Raw genomic sequence first — 17197 nt, forward strand, 5'->3', positions numbered from 1 at the left:
GACACAGGGAGAACTCCACACAGACTGAGCGGGGATTGAACCCATGTCCTCTCGCACCACCCAGGTGCTGTGAGAGAGCAGTGCTACTTGCGGTGCCATCGTGCTGCCCACAGTTATACTGTATCAATTCAGGGTAACTAATTTCACAAAGGACAACTTCACTATTTCAACCCTGGGCCTTCAGACTGAAAAGCTCTGACCTCGAAACCACCTGCTGCTGCTTAATAGCCAGAATCAGCACTAAACATGGTACTTTGGTCTATGCTGAAAACTGAAGTGGGGTTAAAGCAATACCACGAAACCAATTACAGAAATATCAATTTATCTAATCCATATCAGCTAACTCTCAAGGATGAAGACAGAGTGCATTTACAGCATGAGCAATAAAGCCCTATTTAAGCACAACTTCTTCAGAGGCCTGACTGGTAGCACAAGCCGTAGTTTACAAAACCTTGACAGCCAACAAAATATTACTGTTGGCACAAAAGCTATCAGAACTGGTCTGACAAAGAACATAAGAAGGAAGGCAGCTAATCTTGCTCCTTGCTCTGCAGGAAAAAAAACGACTACCAAAAACATGGTGCGAATTGTGAGAAATGTTATGTTTAACGAAAAAGACAATAATTAACAATCTATGAAAAGAGCATAACAGGCCATGCAATTAACTTTTTCCATGCAAAACTTTCTCCAAAAAATTTAAGGAATCTGTCACTGTACTTATAACTTATGACTGTGAAAATGGGGTAGGAACTTGTGAATAAGAAATAAAACAAAGACAAATGAAAGAGACTATTCATTATTTAAACCTGACAGGAGGAGGTCAATGAAAGAAATACACATCAATAATGCAGAAGCTGGTAGTCTATTAAGTGTTTAATATTTTGTTCAAGTATGCACGCAGATGGCAAAGTGAATTTTCTGCAACAAGTATGACCACAAGGGGAAGGCATTTTTCTCATTTATGATGCATTCTAAAATATGTACCAAAGGAACAATACAGCAAACCAACAGCAATGAAATTCATAAAAAAGTAGTAATTAAACTGCAACGAAAAAAATATAATGGCAAAGTTAGCAGACCTAGATGTCACAAGAGAACAGGAACTATGAAAACAGTGAGTCACAACACAGCTTTTCATTTTTAAACAGGAAAGTTTTGGTGCTTCCTCTTAGTAATCACGTGCAAGGAAAACAAAAAGGCAGACACCTTCATCATTTAACTCTCTGATAAATAATCTCCTAAAATATAACAACAAAACCTGTGGAACCAGGTGCTCTGACAGCTGTCAAACCAAACGAGTCACAAAAGTAGCCGTGTCAGTTACTCCAAAATTCACCAGAACCAGGGACTGTAAAGCCTAGTGTCATAACACTGCTCTCAATCCTGCATTCATTTCAAAATAGTAAGTAAGTGACAACACAGAACCGTGCTGATTATCTCTGGCATTTCCGCGCAAACGACTGAAGAAACAATAACAAATAAGCGAAAGCTGGACCAAGTACTATCAGGTGGCGTCCCTAACACTTTCCGACCATCAGCAGATCGTCACACTTCTGCAGCTTCACGGTTCACCTCCATTCCGTCCAGCTCGCTCTTTCCACTACTGAGACTGAGCTGACGGGACGCCACGGCTTTGCCCCCGCAGCAGGGTGCAGATCCAGACCTCGGACGGATCAAACAAACTCCATCGCTAGCGAAGGGAAGCCTACGGTTACGATACAGCGCAGCAGCAGGTTCACATCACACAGACAGACAGACACAGCGCAGCCGTAAACGGGAGAGGAGCAACATCACGGCTCCGGCTCCAGCTCCACTGCAGCTCACACAGCCTTCCGTTAGCAGCCGCGCTAACGAGCGCTCCGCTCTGCCAAACACACTACTAGTACTAGCGCTCCCTTCGCCTGCTTGAGTCCTTCCCGCTGCCGGGCGCCATTCCCGGTCGCTGTGGGCAATTCAGTGTAGCTAAGCTAAGTCTGGACGCAAAGTAAGGTGGACGGAAGACCGAGCGACGGGCTGCCAAGCGGAGCGGGGCCTGATCGGGCTCTCCGTCGACAGCAGTTAGACAAAAACCCGGAGCGACGCAGAAACCGTTCGGAGTCGAACCCCGCCGACTGCCGAGAACACCACCGGAACCTCGACGGAGAGCTTTGGTAAGGCTTCTAGTCTGATATACGGTTGTTTAGTGGTGCACCGGAATGGGACATTATTCAGCAAGGAAAAAAACACGGGAAAAATAGCTCACCGCATTAATGTCTCTTCTCCTCGCAGATCCAAGATGGCTGTGTATTCTACAGCGGAGGATGCTGGGTGGCTGACCTTTGCCCTCCGACCCCGTCGCGACCTCCAAAACATCACCAACGGAAACGATTCCTGTTCCCGAGCCACTGGCGCTGCCGCGGGGTCACTGTCCGCGAGCCGCCGCATTGGGATTCTCTTATGTCCAGAATGAGTGACAGACATTCAGGAGACATTTTTAAATGAAAAAAGTTACATAACTGCCCCACTGCCGCGTGAATTAGCCAGCGGTCTGGGGCAGCGATGGCGACATCCACCCGCTCAGTCAGACTCCAGTGCATTTGTTACCGAATTGTTTTTCTAGTCTTTAAAACAACAAAAGGGATATTTAAAAAAATAGAAGGACTTGTTTAAAAATGTAGCTAATTTTAATTACATTACACTATTTGTATTATTAGTGTTTTTAATCAGTGTAATTAACATTTTTAGTTTTAGGTTCTAAATAACTACATTATTATAATTTTTTGTAATGTCTCTGGTTATTGGAGTGTTTGTTGTTGTAATTTTTGTGTATTTATTTATTTACTTGCTTATTCTGAGCGTTTGAATTGTTCAATAAATAACAATAAAAAGTATGTTCCGAAGCAGCGACGGAAGCGCGCGCTGACCGGAAGACGTTATTTTACGTGACGGACACATTTACATTTATTCATTTAACACTTTTCGCCGAAGTGAATTACAATTATCTATCCAAGTAAATTAGTTTTTTTTTTTTTTTTTTTAAAGTGGGGTAATAAACACCTATAGTAGGGTACTATAACCAGTAGCGGGATTCGAACCCGCCACTTTTGGTCTAGAGGTAGAAGCGCTAACCACCACCCTGTGTTTTGAGGTGAAGGATTTCCTTTTAGTAAATTAAATGCATTTTCTTGTCAACATCTGTTTACATGTCAAAAAATCAAATAAGAAGAAGCGTTATTTGTTTTCTTGCTTTATTTATATCACAAACATTTGAAATGATACAAATGTTTCCAAGTGACAGGTAGTGATGGAAATGCTGTTATGTATAATTGTCTGGACAAATTTATGGATCCATATTGTACAAATAATTAACTGTGTTGGTGTAAAAACTGAAATTAACTGCAGAGGCTGTTCCCCAAGTGCACTGATCTCCTTGAGGACCTCTGCTATGATCTTGAGGTTGGTCAAACGAAAGAGTGAGTGAAGGAACAATTCAATGAATTATTTATTTAAAGTATTGAGTGTCACTTCAAGGGTAATATAATAACAAGTAACACATGGAACTCTCTTCTCAGAGAGGTGATTGTGATAATTACTGACCTAAAAAAAAGACCTAGGGCACTGTCTGTTAAATAGTATCTCAAGTAGGAAATCCAGTGGAGTGCAAATTATTAATTCACTTATTGAAGAACTCAAAGATGTGTATTAATTCATGTTTGTGCCTTTACCAAATGTAAGTCGTGGATGATTTGGTAAGCTCTTAAATAATTTTTAAGACAGAATTAAGTATGTTTTACAATGGAGCGCTACTTCTAATGGCCTTGGTAATTTACAGGGCAAAAAACAGACAATAATGAAGATTTGCAATTAATGATGAAGTTTTGATAAATCTGAAAGAACACCAGTTGTACCCAATACAGTATGTTGCGCATAATACAAATCATCTTTCCTTTTAAGTTTTGTGGCCACTTTCTGAAATATATGTTTATCTGTTAATAAAATACGTGCTTCTGTCCATTAATATAGCTGGGTATAAACCTTTGAAAACTAAACACATATTTACATATTTTAATGTAGTAGATGCTCTTATGCAAAGTGACAAACAGTTCATCAAACACAAATGTGCATTTCATCAACAGATAGAAAGACATAGATGCAGACAAACAATTCTCAAAGTACTTATGTCATAAACCAGAATACATTACATAGCTAGCTGCATATAGAATTGCTGGAGGACAAAATTTTAAAACAGGTAATATTAACAGTATTTACATGAGCGGCAGCATAATGAGCTGACAGGAAATAATAAGGTATGACAGATGTGACAAATGCCGTAATGGAAATTTATAGAGTAGACAGGAGATCTGAAGAGACGTGACTCTGAATGATGTGTGAGATGTGTTTTGAGACCCTTCTTGAATGTTCAGAGGGATTCGGCAGTTCTGAGTGAGAGAGCGAGGTCATTCCACCTCATCTGAGCCAGAACTGAGAATCTTTGGGTTGTTGATCTTGGACCTCTTGTACATCTTGACTGCAGAACAATTTACACTATTTGCTTTTTATGCATTTATGGCATCCAGTACATTCCCAAGCCTCTGAAGTAAAAGTTAACTGGACATGGAGTGCAGTGAATTCTAGACCACCCACATCTCTGTAGAATAATTACTTTTCTGGTATAATAGTGCCTCCTGCTATCGGTGTCACCTGGCCAGAAATTACCCCGGTTTCTGAGAATTACACATAATTACTGTAAGTGAACCCCAACACTGCTGAAGATGGTGTGTTTTGACTTAACAAGACCCTTCATAGCAGCTCTTTCTGGCACTCAAAATAAGAAAGGAAGGCAGAACCACACATGCTGCCTACATCTCCCTTTTGGTGTCAGACCCCTTTTCTTGTCATAAAACTACGCTCCTTTCATCTTTTCGACTTTTTCTTCTTCTTGTGACGCCCTTGTGAAGCCGACCGAATGGGTAGACAGTAAATGTGCATGGGAAAGGTCTTGTAGAAGCTGAACACCCACGGCCTGCACAGTTGGAAAAAGGTGAATAATTCATGATAAATATCTAGTATATTGAAAAATAGCCCATATTTTACAGAAACCAAAATGATACAGGAAACTGCAGAGATGTATGCTGTGTTGCTAATAACAATAATGTACAGTTAAATCCAGTGTTTCTTTGTCGTGGGCTTTAGGCAGTTAAATGCAGCTCGAATTAAATGTGTTTTTTTTACTTTGAGTAACTCATCTTACTTGTTGATGCGCTGGCTGAGGCTCATGTAGCAGAAGCTTCTCCAACGCTGTCTGTTCTCCTCCTGCCGCACCTGCTCCTGCAGCTCCTGGCGCTCCTTCTCCCGGCACAGCCTCTCGCGCAGCTCCTGTTCGATGCGCACCAGCTGTGCTGCCAGGGGAAAATATGTCAATGGTGGGTCCCGTCCCTCCGACCGATTGCGTGACAGTTGTCACTGAAGTCTGAATCTGTCTGATGTCAACCTCACAAACCTTGAGGTTGGAACATGGAGTTCATTCTTGCAGTCCATTAGTATCACACACACACACACACACACACACACACACACACACACACACACACATTGGCTGAGGCTGCTTGTCCCCAGCAGGATCGCGGCAAGCCAGAGCCTAGCCTGGCAATGCAGGGCATAGGGCTGGAGGGGGTGGGGACACACCCAGGATGGGACACCAGTCAGTCACAGGGCACCCCAGGCAGGACTCGAACCCCAGACCCACCAGAGTGCAGGACCCAGCCAAACCCACTGCACCCCCCCCCCCCATTAGTATCAGTGTTAACAAATCCAGTATGGCCTAGGTGACCCCAAAGGCATAGCAGGTGTAGCGTATTCCGGAACTGAACTGGCTTACAGGTGAGGCTGAAACAGACTTGACATTCTGCCCATGATACACAGGCTTTAGTATCTGAGAGTAAGTATATAAACAGGTGGGTGCCTTGTTCTCCATTCAACGGCGTCACTAGAGGGGTGCAGGGGGTGTGGACCGCACCAGGTGACACCATCAGAGGGGGTGACACCAAAATGACTGTCTATAAAATTTTTGTGCAGTGTTTCAGCAGAAATTTATTATTATTTTATAAAAATATCCCTGTAGTTCGTTATAACAACAGAAACATTTTCTGTTATAAAGTCCAGCTTACATGTATCAATATAGCTACAAGGGTAAAACTCTGTGCTCATTTACTTTTTGAGCTTTCTAATGCGCTCCACTCAGAGCTCTCTCGCACACACACTTTCTGAACCGCTTGTCCCATACAGGGTCGCGGGGAACCGGAGCCTAACCCGGCAATTCACGGCATAAGGCTGAGGGGACACACCCAGGACGGGACACCAGTCCATCGCAAGGCACCCCAAGCGGGACTCAAACCCCAGACCAACTGGAGAGCAGGACCCGGTCCAACCCACGGTGCCACCGCACCCCCCATTTCAGAGCTCTCATTATTACCCAATTACAGTGACGCTTCGAATCATGGGGTGTCGCTCTTGTTTTTGTTGCTGCTGCTGTTTTTATAGTTGCTGATTTTGTCACATTTTCTGGTGTTTTAGGTACAATTTTGTGGTAATTACTATTTATGAACCTATCAATAATGTTAAATATAACTGACCAAACTGTGGGCTGCAAAGCGAAGATGGTGTATATCCAAAACTCCATCAGAGCTGGATGTTTACCAGTCACTCTTAGCTGCTTTTCAGTCTGCAGTCTCTTCAGCTAAAACCTCCTTCTTCTACAACAACAAAATACAGTCTGCATCCAAAAAACCTCACAGACTCTTTGCCACCTTCTCATCTCTTCTGTGTCCCCCACCACCTCCTCCTCCCTCTTCTCTTACTGCTGAAGACTTTGCTTTGTTTTTCAGAGACAAAGTCAAAGCAATCACTGATAAACTCTCACCATCAACCTGCCCGGTTCACGTTGGACCTCCCTGCAAAGCTATCCTCTCCAACTTCACTCCACTGAGACCGCCCTTTTTCCGGTATCTGACGCTCTCCAAGCTGCTAGAGCTGCCTCCCTCTCATCGGTCCTCATCTTCCTCGATCTGTCTGCAGCATTTGACACTGTCAATCACCAGATTCTACTCTCCTCTCTTAATCAGCTTGGGATCAAAGGTGCAGTGCTAAGATGGTTTGAATCCTACCTCTCTGAAAGATCCCATCAAGTGGTCTGGTGGAGCTCTCGTTCTTCTCCTCTGCCTCTCTCAACCGGTGTTCCGCAGGGCTCGGTAGTGGGTCCTCTTCTTTTCTCCATCTACACCTCCTCCCTTGGCCCTGTCATCAGCTCCCATGGATTCAAATACCACTGCTATGCTGATGATACCCAGCTCTTTCTCTCCTTTCCACCTGATGCGTCAGATATCTCTGCACGCATTGCTGCCTGCCTGTCAGACATCTCTTCATGGATGTATGATCACCACCTCCAACTCAACCTCTCCATAACAGAGATTCTTACCTCCCAGCTGGCTTGTCCACCTGTCATGACCTGTCTATCAAACTGGACAACTCACTCATTTCGCCTACCTCCTTGGATAAGAGTCTGGGAGTAATGATTCATGGGAGTCTGTCTTTCTCTCAACATATCGAAGCCACAACCTGGTCCTGCAGATACATCCTGCACAATATTCTCAGGATCCATCCCTACCTCACTACTGACTCCGCCCAACTACTTGTCCAGGCCATAGTGACTTCCCGTCTGGACTACTACTTTACAAGTAACATTAGTACAAAAAAACATTACTAAGGATTCTGTATGGTCTAGTACAGGAGGTCGTCCACGGCGGGGGGGGGGGGGGGGGGGGCGGGCGGGTGACACCATGAGTTACTGCAGTGGGTGACATCAACCCTAGTGACACCACTGTCTCCATTGCAATGTCTGAAAGCCTTTTCAATAATGAAAATGTCACACAAAGCAAAGAAATAACAGCAGGTTTTATCTGTGGGGTTTCTGATTTTTTTTTGTTATATATCCCGATGATCCTCAGGCCTTGAAGTCTGTTCGCCCAGGGATGATAGGGAGGATGCAGGCGTCTCCATTTCAAATACACCCTGCCTTCCTGACAGCTTAGCAAAATGAAACACCTCAAAGTGGCACCAATCTCACCTCAGCCAGCAAACACATCTCCTCCCACCGTCTCTGGTCCTCGCCAAGGGCTACGTGCTGCAGCTCCTCCTTCTGCTTCATCACACTCACAGGGGGGTTGATGGGTGGAAAGAGACATGTCCTAGGGAGAGACGGCCTGCTGTCTTTACTGAGACCCTCCCACTCCAGCCCGCACTTTGCTTCAGTCACAAATGAAAGACGAGGCTGATGAGGCAACTCAAGACTGATGACATGTGACTGTTGACAAGTATGCTCAAGACTACCTCATTATTAGTCACACTTCAGTACTCTCATGTTCAGTAACAGTGTATCACAGTGGATTAATTTCTCGCATGATGTCCCACCATTTCCTGCAGTGGTGGAACCAAAAGCGAGCAGAACGTATAAACACTTTAAATGAGGGAATGCTTATAAAAATTTTGGCTAACACTGGATTACATAAACAAGATGAAAAGTGAAAATTATTGTAATTACAGTCCATTTTTGGATCAACAGACTATACAGAGTGGGCAGCATCCATTGCTCTGAAAATCTGTTCAAAACATTTTCTATTTTTAAATTTTATATATATATATATAATTATACACATAAATACATATACTGTATACACATTTACAAACCCCATTTCCAGAAAAGTTGGGACACTTTCTAAAAATGCAACAAAAACTAAAAACTGTAATTTGTTCAATCACTTGAACTTTTATTTAACTGCTAAAAGTACAGAGAAAATATTTTTGGTGTTTTCTCTGACAAAGCTAATTGTATTTTGTAAATATGAAAAACAACAGAATGTAACATCTGCAACACACTCAAAAAAGGTGGGACAGAGGCAAAACAAGACTGAAAAGGTTACAAGTAACACTGTTCTGGAAGGTTCCACAAGTAGCAGTTCAACTAGTAACAGGTGAGGTTATCAAGATTGAGTATAAAAGGAGCATCCACCAAAGGCTTAGTCTTTGCAAGCAAGGATGGGTCATGGTTCATCACTTTGTGTCAAACTTCATGAGAGAACTGTCAGTCAGTTCAAAGACGGTGTTTCTCGGCGCAAGATTACAAAAAATTTAGGTTTTCACCATCTACAGTTCATAATATCATGAAAAGATTCAGGGAGTCAGGGAAAATCTCGGTGCGTAAAGGACAAGGGCGGAAACCGCTGCTGAATGCGCGTGACCATCGAGCACTCAGGCGGTATTGTTTGAGAAACCGTCATGCTACCATGATGGACATAGCCACATGGGCTCGGGAGTACTTTGAAAAATCATTGTCACTCGACACAGTCCGCCACTGCATCAAGAAATGCAACTAGAAATTGTATTATGCAAAGAGGAGGCCATTTATTAATTTTGCCCACAAACGCTGCCGAGTCCTCTGGGCCCGAAGTCATCTGAGATGGACCAAAAGACAGTGGAAATGTGTTCTTCGGTCAGACGAGTCTACGTTTCAGCTTGTTTTTGGAAAAAACGGACATCGGATTCTACATGCCAAAGATGAAAAAGACCATCCAGACCATTAACAAGAAAAAGTGCAAAAACCAGCCTCTGTGATGGTATAGGGGTGCATCAGCGCCCACGACATGGGTGATAAATGTGAAGATACCATTGATGCGGAGGCTTATGTTGGAATTTTGGAGAGACATATGCTGCCGTCAAGACAACGTCTTTTCCCAGGAACTCCATGTCTATTTCAGCAGGACAATGCCAGGCCTCATTCTGCACCAGTTACAACAGCGTGGCTTCGGAGGTGTAGAGTGCGTGTGCTCGGCTGGCCTGCCTGCAGTCCAGATCTGTCTCCTATTGAAAACGTATGGTGCATCATGAAGAGGAGAATCAGACAACGGCGACCACGGACTGTTGAGCAGCTCAAGTCTTGCATACAGCAAGAATGGGCAAAAATTCCACTTGAAAAACTGCAACAATTGATTTCTTCAGTTCCCAGATGATTACAAAGTATAATTAAAAGAAAAGGTGATGTGACCCAGTGGTAAACATGCCTCTGTCCCAACTTTTTTTTGAGTGTGTTGCAGGCATCAATTTTTAAATTTGTTTATATTTAACAAACAGAATTAAGTTCATCAGTGAAAACACTGAAAATCTTTTCTTTGTCCTTTTGTCTGTTAAAGGTTCAGGTGAATAAACAGATAACAGTTTTTAGTTTTTGTTGCGTTTCTAGAAAGTGTCCCAACTTTTCTGGAAATGGGGTTTGTATATCACACACACACAGTCAGAAGCTGCTGGTCTCAGGCGGGGCCTGGCCTGGCAGCATGGGGCAGATGCACCCTGGATGGGATATCAGTCTGTTGCAGGACACCCCAGGTGGGACTCGACCCCCAGACCCACCAGAGAGCAGGCACCGGCCAAGCCTGCTGGGCCACCATGGCCCCCAACATATGTACACTCACATAAATATTATTATACGAAAACAAAAATAAATATGCACATCTGAATGTATGTCTATGCAAGCCAAATAAAATTTAAAAAGAACACTTCAAGAGCCTGAGCACTGAGCCTGGGTCATGCGTGAGGCTTATTTTAATTGGCTGATTTATGATGAGCGCTGTGATAGATCTACATATGACTCTTCTCAAGGTGTTTTTTGTAGGTGTGTGTATCTTCATTGGCATTTATGCGTGTATGTAAAATTTTATTGTTTTGAATACCCATTTTGTGTTTTTTCATAGTGTTAGTCTGTTTTTTCTTTTTTCAAAAATAAAAAAACAATATTTTCAGGTACGTTTTTCTGTTGTTCTGCAGATGGACTGTATTGTTGTTATGTTGCTTGACCAATCCTTCCATCCAAATAATTCACGATTTTACCAGTCTGGAGGAACACATTCTTGAAAACTGTCCTTAGCAACTATGACATCTGTTATTTCTATAGTTACTGATTGAACTTAGAGGTGCAACTGCTCCACTTGTTCTTCTGAAGAAGTCCTCAAATACCTGGCTCTACCTTAAGGTCTTTACGTTGCTCTCGGAACACCTGCTTAGCCAGACCAGTTTGAAGAAGCTACACGTGTTTGTCTACTAGTAACAGAAACCAGGAGGTCAGATTACTTCATGCAAATGACACCATGCACCTGTTGCATTAGTTCAGTGGTATCTGACAGCGGGAATATTGTAGAGTGAACATACTCACTGTACTCTCACTTACATGTAACCCGGCAAACAAGACTACACAGTATGAATAAATCTGTTGTCATATCTTGCAACAGAACATATGATTTAATACTATTTTTAGTTGCTTTTGAGCCAATATTAAATATTTTTTCTAACCTGACAAACTACATCCATTCCCAGGATTGTTCTTTCTGTCCATCTGTGACACATAGTTAAGGAGTCCTACCGAAGCAAAGGTTCTGATGATAGAATGATGAGCAGATGTTTCAAAAGAAGAGAAAGAGCCATTCATTTTGAAGTGGAAATAGACTGTCAGTGCTATAAGAAAATCGTACCTTGGAATCTGAACATTATATATTCTGTATAATCTACCAGGCTGTGCACTTTACATTTACATTTATTCATTTAGCAGATGTTTTTCTCCAAAGTCACGTACATCTCACTGAAAAATACGAGTGCATTACACTTTAATAAATATTAACTACCCTGCTGTGAGAATATGTGCACCGAAGGGGAAACTACAGCTGGTCTCCTGAGCTAAATGCTGTTTTTTTCTAAATAGGTGTCTAGGATGGTCAGTGAGCCATTACAAACCCTATAAACGGATAAACATTGTACCACAGTGAGACAGAACAGTGCGAACAGTTATCCCTGATAAAACTACTCAACCAATAAAACTATTTTTAGGACTTGTTCTGCTCATTGTCTCACAGCTTTCATCGTCTTTGCAAAGGGTTTTGTGTTCGTCCTGAGGGGATTGCAGGCTCTGGGTTACACTGTTTCTAAGAAAGGGTTACATGAAGAAGGTAAGACACCTGACCCTTACCTGGACTCCTTCCGCTCTGATTCCTCCTGATGCTCATGGATAAAAGATAAGTGAGACCCCAAAGTCCTACCAGGTATTTCCTGTCAGAGGTGCAGAGAAGGTAATAAGAAATGAAAGCAAAAGGTGTCATAAATAATGAAAATTGGTGTTTGCATGTCTAGATAACGCCTGTATTTGGTGTTCATAAACTACATCAGAACCACATGAGCTTATTAACAGGTTATTAGCACTGCAGGTCCCAAATCATGAATGGACTGAACAACAAACACGACGGCAAAATTGTATTATATCGCATAACAGCTAAGGTGTCAATATTTACAAATTGAAGAATGTCCTATTTACTGTACTTACAGTATTATGGGATAAAATGAATATTATCCCATTACAGATGGTTTGAAATGATCAGAATCACATCATACCTAATCATCATTCCAGTATTTTTTCACACAGTTTTCAGATTCAGGGTTGCAGTTTTCTCTGCGTATGAACGATAAAGAATGTGAAGTGGTGAAACTGACATTACATCGCCAAGGAGAATTCTGACAATATCTCTCAAGCGGCCCTAGAAGAATTCAAAAAGGCGATTCCCGTAAACTTTTCTGGCTCTGTGCAATGAGCTCTCGCACAGGAGGCCCACTGGAGAGAAGAGGGCTCTAGGAATGATGCTCGTCCCCATCGTCAGCTGTAATCAAATCTGCCTGCTGTACAAGAAGGCTGTCTGGGGGGAACTCTACACCGGTGTCACTGCAGCTGGCTTGAGCTTATTTACCTTAGAGTTGTCATTCAGGTGGAGCCACGTCGGAAGGCAGGTAAAGATACACAACGGCGTACAGCGTTCTTTCATTGCACTCTGCACAACAATATTTATGGCAACTATGGCTTCCATTTTAATCCACAAATATTAGAAACTGATTCATAATTACCTCTCCAGAGTTCTTTGATGGCTAAGTGGTGTGAGTCATTTAGGAATGGCATTAAATTATGCAATTTAGGATTAAGTAACATTTTGTAATTCATACTTTTACACTAATTAGGTGTAGCCAGTGCATACATAACTCATCATAACAAGGGGGGGGATGTGTCCAAGACTGATGTCACCCTCAGAATTTGTGTAGAACTTCACTGAGCACTGACGTTAATTCTTTTTTTGCTTCCCCCAAGACCTGCAAAGTTGTTCACCACTGTAACTAATAATTATTTGTAAATGTATCTGTCTATATTTATGTAATCTATGGTGTTGCTATTAAAAAGCATATAACAGAATGACCTCCTAATTATCCAAAAGTTTTTTTGAAACATATCTGTTGTATAGGCATTGTATTGATGTCTATACCCACAGGTCAGTATGTAAAATTTTGCAATACTAGATGCTTTATTTGACCAACTTTACTTCTGTCTTTCAGCATTCCGGTCTTTAACAAACTGTATCCATTACTGACACAGTTAAGTAATGGCCAAGTGAATGCAAACTTCCACAGCCTGTCTGACACATGCACACATGTTTTATATCAGAGGAACTCACCATGTTCTCACCGTCTGGCACAGCTGTGTCGCAGTGGCAGCAATTAGTCAACACCTGGATGCACACCTGGGTGAACTCCTGGACGCACACCTGTGACTGCTGTGCGCTGGCTGAGCTCCTGCCACTGGTACCCAATACTGCGGGACCCTTCAATTATGCACAACACAACTATCTACTGTTTCTTTTCCACTCCTCCGGAGATAAAAGAAGGATATGTATTCCCATCCTGACGTTGTGAAAGCTCCTTGTAATTATTTGCAGCAGTATCATCTTTTTTGATCAGACATTCAGGGTTTTATGCTGATTAAGAATTTTTTTTTTCCACTTTTTCTTGTCATTTAATTTTCCATTAGAGAAGGTTTATTAACCCCCTTCTTTACATGCCCATTCAGTAGAGGTAACTTCCCAGTATGTAGTTATATTGCTGTTTGAATGCTACATACAACATTGAAGGATATATTTAATTTTGAATTATGTCAATATATGCCATATTTTATTAATTCTTTTAGTAAAATAAGGAAACTCGGTATGCTTCGTTTTGGACATTTATAAAAAACATGTTTATATGTATCTCAAAAAAAAACTACTAGGAAAGTAAATAGGAATCGGTGATATTCTGGTCAAGTTTTATGCAGCCACTTGTGTGATGAACGTTGGTGCATATGGTGAAAGAAACAAACGAACCGTACTTAAGAGTCATACACAGTATTTGCAGTTATGTCTCTTTCTCCTGAGGTAATGCACAAATTGTATTTTCTATGAGATGTACGTTGCTTTGGAGAAAAGCGTCTGCTAAATGAATAAATGTAAATGTAAATGCTTATAAAATATGTCACTCACCCCCCAAACACAGGGTCTTTGGACAAATCACCCCTTGCTATAGGCATCACAAGCATGCCAGTGAAATGTAATGTTCTTCTTGAGGCTTTCGCTCAGGGCACCGTAACTGTTTTCAGAGCCAGGTGTTTCCTGTTAACTCTGCGGCTTGGCTCTTACCAACAATGTGTCTTTTACTCTGCTCTCTGCATGACTTCGGTGACTGACGCTGGAGCCAAAAGCGGAAGGCCTATTCCTCCAGACATCAGACAACAGCGGTGGAAATTTGGAGTGCAGATTCACAAATATCAGAGGAGCCCTGCTGTTAAGGTCTTGAACAAGAGCCTTTTCCTCTATTGCTCCAATAGACTCTCCAGATGTATAAATGGGTCAAAATTGAAGGTGCCTTTTTATAAACATCAGTTAAGCAATAAAATAACTGAAAACATGACTAGAGTGTTATATTGCTGCGGTATATACAAAATAGCCTCCACCCAGATATACAGGGATTATTTTCCATATGACAGAAAGCCACAGTTCTGGTCTCCGTCTTGGAAGAAGCAATCTGTCAAAAGCATTCGTGCAACCACAAGGCTGTTTTGACATTGTTAAACACAACTGAAAGGGTATAAATGGTATATTCACTTTCACCTCCTGGAGCAGCATACGACACTTTATACAGGGCTGGCTTCACTGTTGCTTTAATGTTTTAAATGGACATTATGGATGACTCCCACAGGGGAAACAAACAGAACGGTAGTCGTTGCACATGATTTCAAACGTGAGGACAGTGAAAAAGGCAGGATCCCTTTGTGAAAGGACAACTGAATATCCGGGGACCTCTTTCATGACAGTCCTGCTCTCTGACCATTTTGGTCTGAATTTATCCAATTTTCCTGGGGTGCAACAACAAGTGGTCGCACAATAACCCCCATCCCGTCCCTCACATGTCAACTTGTTTGTTTTTGTGAATGTGTATGAGTGTATTGCAAAAGTATTAGGACTCTGAATATGACACTGCAGGTAACTTACCTTTTTGTTCTTGAACCACTCCAGTGTTGCTTTGGCTATCACGCCCATGTCCTTGTGCTAAACGTACGCACCTGCCTCGGATCAGAGCTGTGGGGTATAAAGAAGCCATTCCTGCTCACTTAGTTCTGAAACCTCATCAGGAAGCGCCACTTCTGCTGTGAAACGGAAAGAACCTACACCTACCTTCTCGTCCTTCCCAGATCCTCTTCATCCTTTGTCCCTCATTCCCCGTTCACCACGTCCACAGATCCAGACCTTGGCTTTGTTAAATCGACCTTGTCTCCAGTTTCGTCCCTCAAATGTTTGCTCCTCGATCGACCCATGCCCGTCCCCAACAACGACTTTTGCTTGCTCCTTTTTGTTTTCTCAATACAATGAACTTGCAAACTGGTCTACACCGATTCCTCGGTCTCACACCCTCATCATTGACATTGACCTTCTATTTGGAATGCTGAAGCTTTCCCACACGTATCTCCCCTTCCTCATCTCTCTGCATTGGCTTCCTACGGCTGCCCAGATCAAATTTAAGACCCTGGTTATGGCCTACAAACGCATCAATAGAACTGCTCCCAGCTATCTACAAAACTTGACCAGCCGCTACACCCCAACCAGACTGCTATGCTCCTCCACATCTGCCCGCTTGATGGTCCCACGCATGGAAGGTAAAGCATAGAGGTTCTCGGTTCTGGCTCCGTTGTGGTTGAATGACCTCCCCCTTTCATTCAGAACTGCTGAATCTCTCTCCACATTTAAAAAAAGCGTCTTAAAACTCACCTATTCCGGACTCACTTTGACCATGATCTGATACATCAGGGACAGCTGGTAGCATAGTGGTCAGAACTACTGCCTCTGGGTTCAAAAGTTGCATGAGCCCTACTTCCAACTGTAGTACCCTTGAGCAAGGTACTGACCCTAAATTGCTCCACTAAAACTACTCAGCTGTATAAATGGGTAAATAATTGTAAGCTTGTAGCTGTGACCTTAACATTGTAAGTTGCTTTGGAGAAAAGTGTCATCTAAATGAATAAATGTACTAAGTTCATGTAATGTGTAAATGTTCATGCACTATAACTTTGAGATGATGCCTGTTAAACCTTCAAGTAACTACTCCTGTAACATAAATGTTTGTATATATTTAAAAAAATGAATTACTAGGACAGAATTGTCGATATTCGGATAAAGTTTTATACAGCTACTCCTGTGATGTACATTGATTCATATGGTGGTAAGAAACTAATTGCACTTACTGTATGAATCACACATCTGCATCCAAGTCTCACTTTCTGCTAATGTAATGCACACATTGTATCTTCTATGAGATCTGTGTTGCTTTGGAGAAAAGCGTCTGCTAAATGAATGAATGTAAATGTAAATGGAATCATGGTCCAGCTGAAAGGTGAATTTTCTTCCTGGCTTCAGTGTTTTAACATACTGAAGCAATTTCTCTTGCAGGACAAGACAGTTTTGATGTATAGTCTCTCTCTATGAGTCCCTGCTGATGAAAAGCACAGCATGATGCTGCCACCACTATGATTCACTGTTGAGATGGTGTTTTTTGACGTATGGGCAGTGTTACAGTTGTGCTACACATAGAGTTTTGAATTTTACATTACATTTACATTTATTTATTTAGCAGACACTTTTCTCCAAAGTGACTTCCAATGAACTCTGTAGTGTTATCAGCCCACATACCTTATTCACCAAGGTGACTTACACTGCTAGATACAACTGGTCACTCATCCATACAACAGTGGAACACACTCTCTCTCTGTCACTCACATACT

General features: G+C 42.2%; 2 protein-coding genes across 3 annotated transcripts in view; one reads left to right on the forward strand and one right to left on the reverse strand.

The window, feature by feature from the left end:
* The window catches only part of LOC108942431 (CCR4-NOT transcription complex subunit 2), a 33514-nt gene extending 31190 nt beyond the window's left edge, over window positions 1-2324 (reverse strand). The window contains exon 1 of one of the 2 annotated variants that reach the window (XM_018765817.2): window positions 2243-2324. The gene's annotated coding sequence lies outside the window, so the exon portion shown is untranslated. The remainder of the gene's footprint in view (window positions 1-2242) is intronic. The other variant, XM_018765816.1, reaches the window with a different exon arrangement.
* ttll1 (tubulin tyrosine ligase-like family, member 1) overlaps window positions 1-17197 on the forward strand; it is a 917975-nt gene that overhangs the window by 378242 nt on the left and 522536 nt on the right. The window lies entirely within an intron of this gene.

This window comes from Scleropages formosus, chromosome 5 (assembly GCF_900964775.1).
Source record: "Scleropages formosus chromosome 5, fSclFor1.1, whole genome shotgun sequence".
In the NCBI taxonomy this organism is placed as follows: Eukaryota; Metazoa; Chordata; class Actinopteri; order Osteoglossiformes; family Osteoglossidae; genus Scleropages; species Scleropages formosus.